Source organism: Heterocephalus glaber, unplaced genomic scaffold, assembly GCF_053883595.1.
Source record: "Heterocephalus glaber isolate CG9 unplaced genomic scaffold, H.glaber_assembly_v1.0 deba00001444, whole genome shotgun sequence".
Taxonomy (NCBI): domain Eukaryota; kingdom Metazoa; phylum Chordata; class Mammalia; order Rodentia; family Bathyergidae; genus Heterocephalus; species Heterocephalus glaber.
In genome coordinates, this window is record NW_028258297.1 from 31,485,418 (window position 1) to 31,491,360 (window position 5,943).

General features: G+C 41.8%; 1 pseudogene; it reads right to left on the reverse strand.

The window, feature by feature from the left end:
* Nucleotides 1–5,304: 5,304 nt before the first annotated feature.
* Nucleotides 5,305–5,403, reverse strand: LOC147827555 (U6 spliceosomal RNA; annotated as a pseudogene).
* Nucleotides 5,404–5,943: the final 540 nt, after the last annotated feature.

Genomic DNA, 5,943 nt, shown 5'->3' on the forward strand with positions numbered 1-5,943 from the left:
GAAGGTTCTGGGGAGATGGATCCTGGACCAGGAAGTCCTGATGGGGAGCGACAGAGAAGGGCTAGGCCAGGGCGATACTGCGGATGGCAGGAGGGGAAATGTGGGCATTCTTGTGCTCAGCACAAGAAACGTGTTCCACTTCATCGAGAAGACAGTGGGGCCTGAGGGGCACTGGTTTGGGGTTCGCTGGGACCCTCTGTGCCAGGGGAGCAGGTCCTTGCTGGCTCCCGCCTCCTGTGTGAGGCCGGCAGAGCCTCCTCTTTTGCATTCTGAAGCACTCTTGCCCTCTTGTGGGCATTTCTTCACAACAAATTTGAAGTCAATCCTTTCCTAGTTTGCAACAGGTCGTTTGTTTACTTTGCTACTGCATTTCTACCCAGGAAGCATTTCTTGCATGACTGCTAGATGCTGGAACCATGGTCCTAAAGACGCACCGTTCTCCGCTGAGCGCAAGGCCGCAGTGCTGCATGGTGAGGCCGTGTTGGAGAAGAAGAAGGGAGAAGACAAGATGTTTTATGGAGAAGAAATAGCAGGAGCAGGATGCAGATGCTTTAGATAGCATTGTGCAGAGACTAACAAGTTTCGCAAGGCCATGTTGAAGGCCGGTTTAAAAATTAGTAGAGGTTATTTCTAAGCAGGAGGCACTAAGTGCTTTTTTTGGTTTTGTTTGTTTGTTTTTGAGACAGGATCTTGCTATTTAGTGCAGGCTGGGCTCCAACTCACTATGCACCCAGGCTGGCCTCGAATTTGCAATGATCCTCCTGCCTCAGCCTCCCGAGTGCTGGGATTACAGGTGTGCATCGCCACACCCAGCTTCCCCCTCTCCTCCTCCTCCTTCTCCTCCCTCTCTTCCTCTTCCTCCTCCCTCCCCCACCCCCTCCCCTCCCCTTTCATCTTGCATTGAGCATCAGTGGAACCCAGGGCATCACTAGGCAAGTGTTCTGACACTGAGCCACACCTTAGCCCTCTAAATGCTTTAAGTATATTAACTCCATTAATTCTCATAACGTGCATGAGTTTTAGTATTCCCGTTTTACAGTGGAGAAAACTGAGATCTAGAAGTGTCCCCCTGTGCAGACTGAGGGCTGTACAGAGAAGTATGGCACTGAGGAAGCTGGAGATCTCAGCAGATCGCAGTGGGCTCTGTGTGCTATGCTAAGGACTGTGCATCCTGCCCCTCGGCTGATGCTTCTCAGCACTGTAATGTGGATCCTTGCAGTCAGTCACCTGTGCCTTCCAGGTGTTGGCAGATCAGGCAGTTGTTCGCTGTTACTGGTTTCATTAAGTTGCTGCATGATATCTCATTTGGATGAAATTGTGCTCCTGTTCAAAAGACTGTTGAAAAAGCACTCCCTCTGGCCACAAAGAGCTACTGCACAGTTTTAGACAAGAGAATTAAAAGACTGTACCATTTTGCAGCTCAGTATGGATTGTGGATTAATAGGGGACACTGAGGACCATGAATTGACTTCATTTTCAAAAAGAACGTAAAGGAACATAAAGGAACGTAAGGTAACACGCAGTAGCAGGAGGTGTTTAGGGTGAGGGAGCCCTTGCTGCACATCTGCCTGTAGTTCTTATTGCCTTGAACTTCTAGAATATGCTTCATAACTTGTAATAACTAAAAAAAAAATGCAGGTATTGTCTTTCTCAGGTGGAACTGGTACAGTCTGCATTTGTAAGTTATTTGTAAAAGCAAGGACTCATCCTTCTCTAAATGCATAGACATCTCTCTTACTCAGAATCACTTCAGCAGCTTAGGACCCGAAGGCTTCAGAGAAGTCAAAATAGACACTGTTACTGAATTCACAGGTGTCACTCAGAGCCCATTTAAGCTTCATAATTTTCCTGAACTGCTTCTGTAGGTATTATCTCACCATCTTGAGCACCTCCTTACTTTCTGGCAATACACGATGCTCTAGTCTCATTTTATATATTTCTTTTTTTTTTTTGTACCAGGGATTGAACTTGGGACCTTGTGCTTGCGTGGCAGGCACCAGAACGACTAAGCTAAATCACCAGCCTATATTTCTTGACCCAATCCTAGACTCAGCTCTTTCTTCAAGTAGTCCAGCTCCTTTTATTGCAGAGTGGAATCAGAAAGCAAGATCCAGGTTCGAGCTGTGCCCATTCCTACTGAAGTGCCATTGTGTCCATCCTGTCAACCAGAAGACTGGGGAACTGTGTGTGTCTGGGGCTATATACGTGCACGTGTGGACATGTATTTCCTTGTGCAGCCACCTGTAAGTATGAGGTCACACTAGCATCTCCAATTCTAACCCATTACTCCATGGTTCATCCAACCTCTTCCTCTTGCTTATTTATAATCTCCCAGTGCAATAGTGAAAATCTGCCTGCCAACACCCACCATGCATCTATTTAACTGTTCAATTCCAGAGTACAGTTTCTTCTGCCTTTAGGTTTACAGACTCTGATCACTTCCAAAATTGTGTAGATCAACTTGTTTCTCCCACCTTCTGTAGGAAGATGGTTTCACATATTTATAATACAGTTAGATCATTTTAACAATTTAGCATTCCATCCGGACATCCTCCAATGTTTTAAATAATTAAAAACTTTTTACATACATTAAAGTTCATTCCTTGTGCTGTAAATTTCAATGACTTTTGGCAAATACTTAGTGTCACGTTTGTAAAATTACAGTATCATACACAGTAGTTTCACTGATCTAAAACAAAAACAAAACCCTTGCCCAGGTGTGGTGATGCATGCCTGTAATCCCAGCACTCTGCCAGGGCTGAAGCAGGAGAATTGCAAGCTTGACACCAGTTTAAATATTTTAGCAACCTAGCAGACTCTGTCTCAAAACAAAATTTTAAAAAGGGAAGGGATGTAGCTCAGTACAAAGGCCCCACTTCCAGTCCTTATTACAGGAAAAACAAAACAAAGAACAAAAAATAAACCAAGAAACCTGACCTTCACTATCCAACATCACTGTCCAGCCTTCCCTGCTCCCCTGTTAAGGGTCTGGTTACCATTGATTATTTTAGCCACAATCATTCAGAAAGGTGTCTTTCACTCATCAATATGCATTTAAGACTCAGTCATTTTTTTTTTGCCACTTTTTGTCCCATTTCTTATTTTGATCACTGATTAATAGTCCATTGCATGGATGTATCCTAGTATGTTTAATCCATTACCCAGTAAAGAGTATTTTGGTGCTTCTAGTTTTTACTGATGATAAATGAAGCTGTTACAAATACTCATATACAAGTTTTTGCATGGATATAAATTTTGAATCAGTTGAACACAAATATTTACCTTTGAAAGAAACTGCTAAACTGTCTTGCAAAGTTGCTGCACCGTTCTGCCTCCCGTGAGCCATGAGGATCATGTGGCTGCCCACACCCTCCCCAGCCGTCACCACTGTCAGCTTTGTTCATTGTGGGCCTCCAAGTGGAGCCGGTGTGCAGCGCTGTCCTGTAATTGCCATGGTTTGTACTTCCCTAGTGGCAGACAGTGTGAGCAGCTTCTCCTATGCTTGCCTTTCACCTGCGTGAGTCCTTTGGTGAGGTGGCTGCTCAAATTCTGCCTATTTGTAAGGGGATAATTGATTTTCTTATAGTTGAAAGTCCTTTGAAGATTTTAAATACAAATCCTTTATCACTTAAATATTTTGAAAATATATTCCAGCCTGTGGGTTGTCTCGATTCTCTCAGTGATGTCTTCTGCAGAGCAAAAGTTTTAAATTTTAGTAAAGCCTGATTTAGCAGTTTTTGTGGGTGATGCTTTTGGTGTTATATTATTATTTTTCATATTACAGCAAACATGCCTTCTCCAAACAGAAGTAACTTCATGTTTAATGAAACTTAGCTATCATAGATACCTCACTTAAGTCAAAGCACACAGAATTGTACTCTGGCTTATTGCACTTGGCATCATATCCTAAGATTCATCCGCGTTGTAGCATCTGACCATACTTCCCTTGTTTTAAAGGCTAAATCATATTTCATTGCATGGATATTTTACATTTTGCTTATCTATTCTTCCATCTATTGATGCTTAGATGGTTTCTACCTTTGACTATTGAGAATAATGCTGCTTTCAACCTGGGAGTGTGAATATTTTTTCACAACTTTGTTTTCAGTTCTTTGGGATAAACATCTGGAAGTGGGACCACTGGATCTTATGGTAATTTTACTTTAACTTTTGAGGATCCTCCATACTATTTTTCAAAGTGGGTTCACCATTTTAAATCCCTACCAAAGTTACACAAGGGTCCCAGGGCCTCCTTCTTAGCCAATACTTACTTTCCTTCTTTTTATTTTCTTTTCTTTCCTCTTTTGCTTCTTCTGTTCATTGTTTTCTTTGTTTTGCTGTGCTGGGGAATTGAACCAAGGGCCTCAAGCACGTTAGACAAATGCTCCACCTCTGATCTACCCTCTCTCTTCTTTCTCTTCCTTCCTCCTTCCCTTTTCTTTCTTTCCTTTCTTTCATATTCACCCTAATGGCTATGAGGCAATATTTCATTGTGGTTTTCATCTGCATATCCATGAAGTTAGTTACATTAAGCATCATTCATATACCTTTTGTCATTTGCATGTCTTCTGTAGAGAAATATCGACTCCAGTTTAAAGTCTTTGCCTATGTCTAACTGGGTTACCCGTGCTGGGTGTGTTTTAGTGTAGAGTCGCAGAAGTACCTCACCTATTTTGGATATTAGCCTTTGATCAGATGTGTGGCTTGCAGCTATTCTGTCTGGCCCCATGTGTTGTAGGCTTTGCATTCTGGCGCTTGTGCTCTTTGCTGCACAGAAGTTCTGTGGTTTAATGTCTTCCCACTTGTTCACTCTTGCTTTTGGCACATTGTTCACTGCTTTTGTGGATTTTTTTTTATTGCCTGTCTTTTATTTTGCTTTTTATTTATACTTTGGGTTTCTCATAGAAGAGCAACCATGTGATATTTAAGTTTGTGTGTCTGATTTATTTCACTTAACATTATGGTCTCAGGGTGCATCCAGTTTCCTACAAATGACTCAACTTTATCCTTCTTTATGGCACTATAGTACTCCATTGTGAATAATACCATATTTTCTTTCTGTTGATGGAGATCTAAGCCACTTCCCAGACTTAGCTATTATGAATTGTGCTGCTATAAACATGAGCATACATGTATCACTGTAATATGATATCTTTAACTTTTTAGGGAAGATACCCAGGAGAAGTATCTGGGTTGAATGGAATTTCTAGTTTTTGCTTTATTCCCTGCCAAAATACAGAATTTTATTGTCAGGGACAAGCGTATAGGGAGGGGTAGCAATGTGGGGCCCCGCCCCGGGAGCCTAAAAATATGGAACAATACACAAATGTGCATCCCATCCTCATGCAGGGGCTAATCTCTGCATCTTTCCGATTGTAGTGTATGTGCTGCCAAAGGAAGCAGTACTTTTAGCTTTTTGAGGAATTTCCACTCTGATTTTCATAGTGATTGTGCTGGTTTACCCTCCTTCCAGCAGAGCAGAAATGTTCCTCTTCTCCACAGCCCTGCCAGCACGCATTATTAGTTGATTTCTTGATGATGGCATTCTTTCTGGAGTAGGATGGAATCTCTGTGTTGGTTTAATTTGCATTTCTCTAATGGCCTGTGATGTTGAACACTTTTAAAAATGTATTTATTGACTGTTTTTATGTCTTATGGGACATGTCTATTCATTTCAGTTGCTCATTTTTTGATTGGGTTTTTTATTTTGAGGGAAGAGGTCTAATTCTTTTGAGTTCTGTGTAATTTAAATGTTAGTCCTCTCTCCAAGGAATAGCTGGCAAAATTTTTCCCCATTCTATAGGTTGTCTCTTCACTCTGTTTGTAGTTTCTTTTGTTGCGCAGAAGCTTTTTAATTTGAAATAATCCCATTTGTTGGTTCTTGGTGTTATCTCCTGTGCAGCTGAGGTTCTGTCCAGAAAGTTCTTGCCTATGCCTATGTCT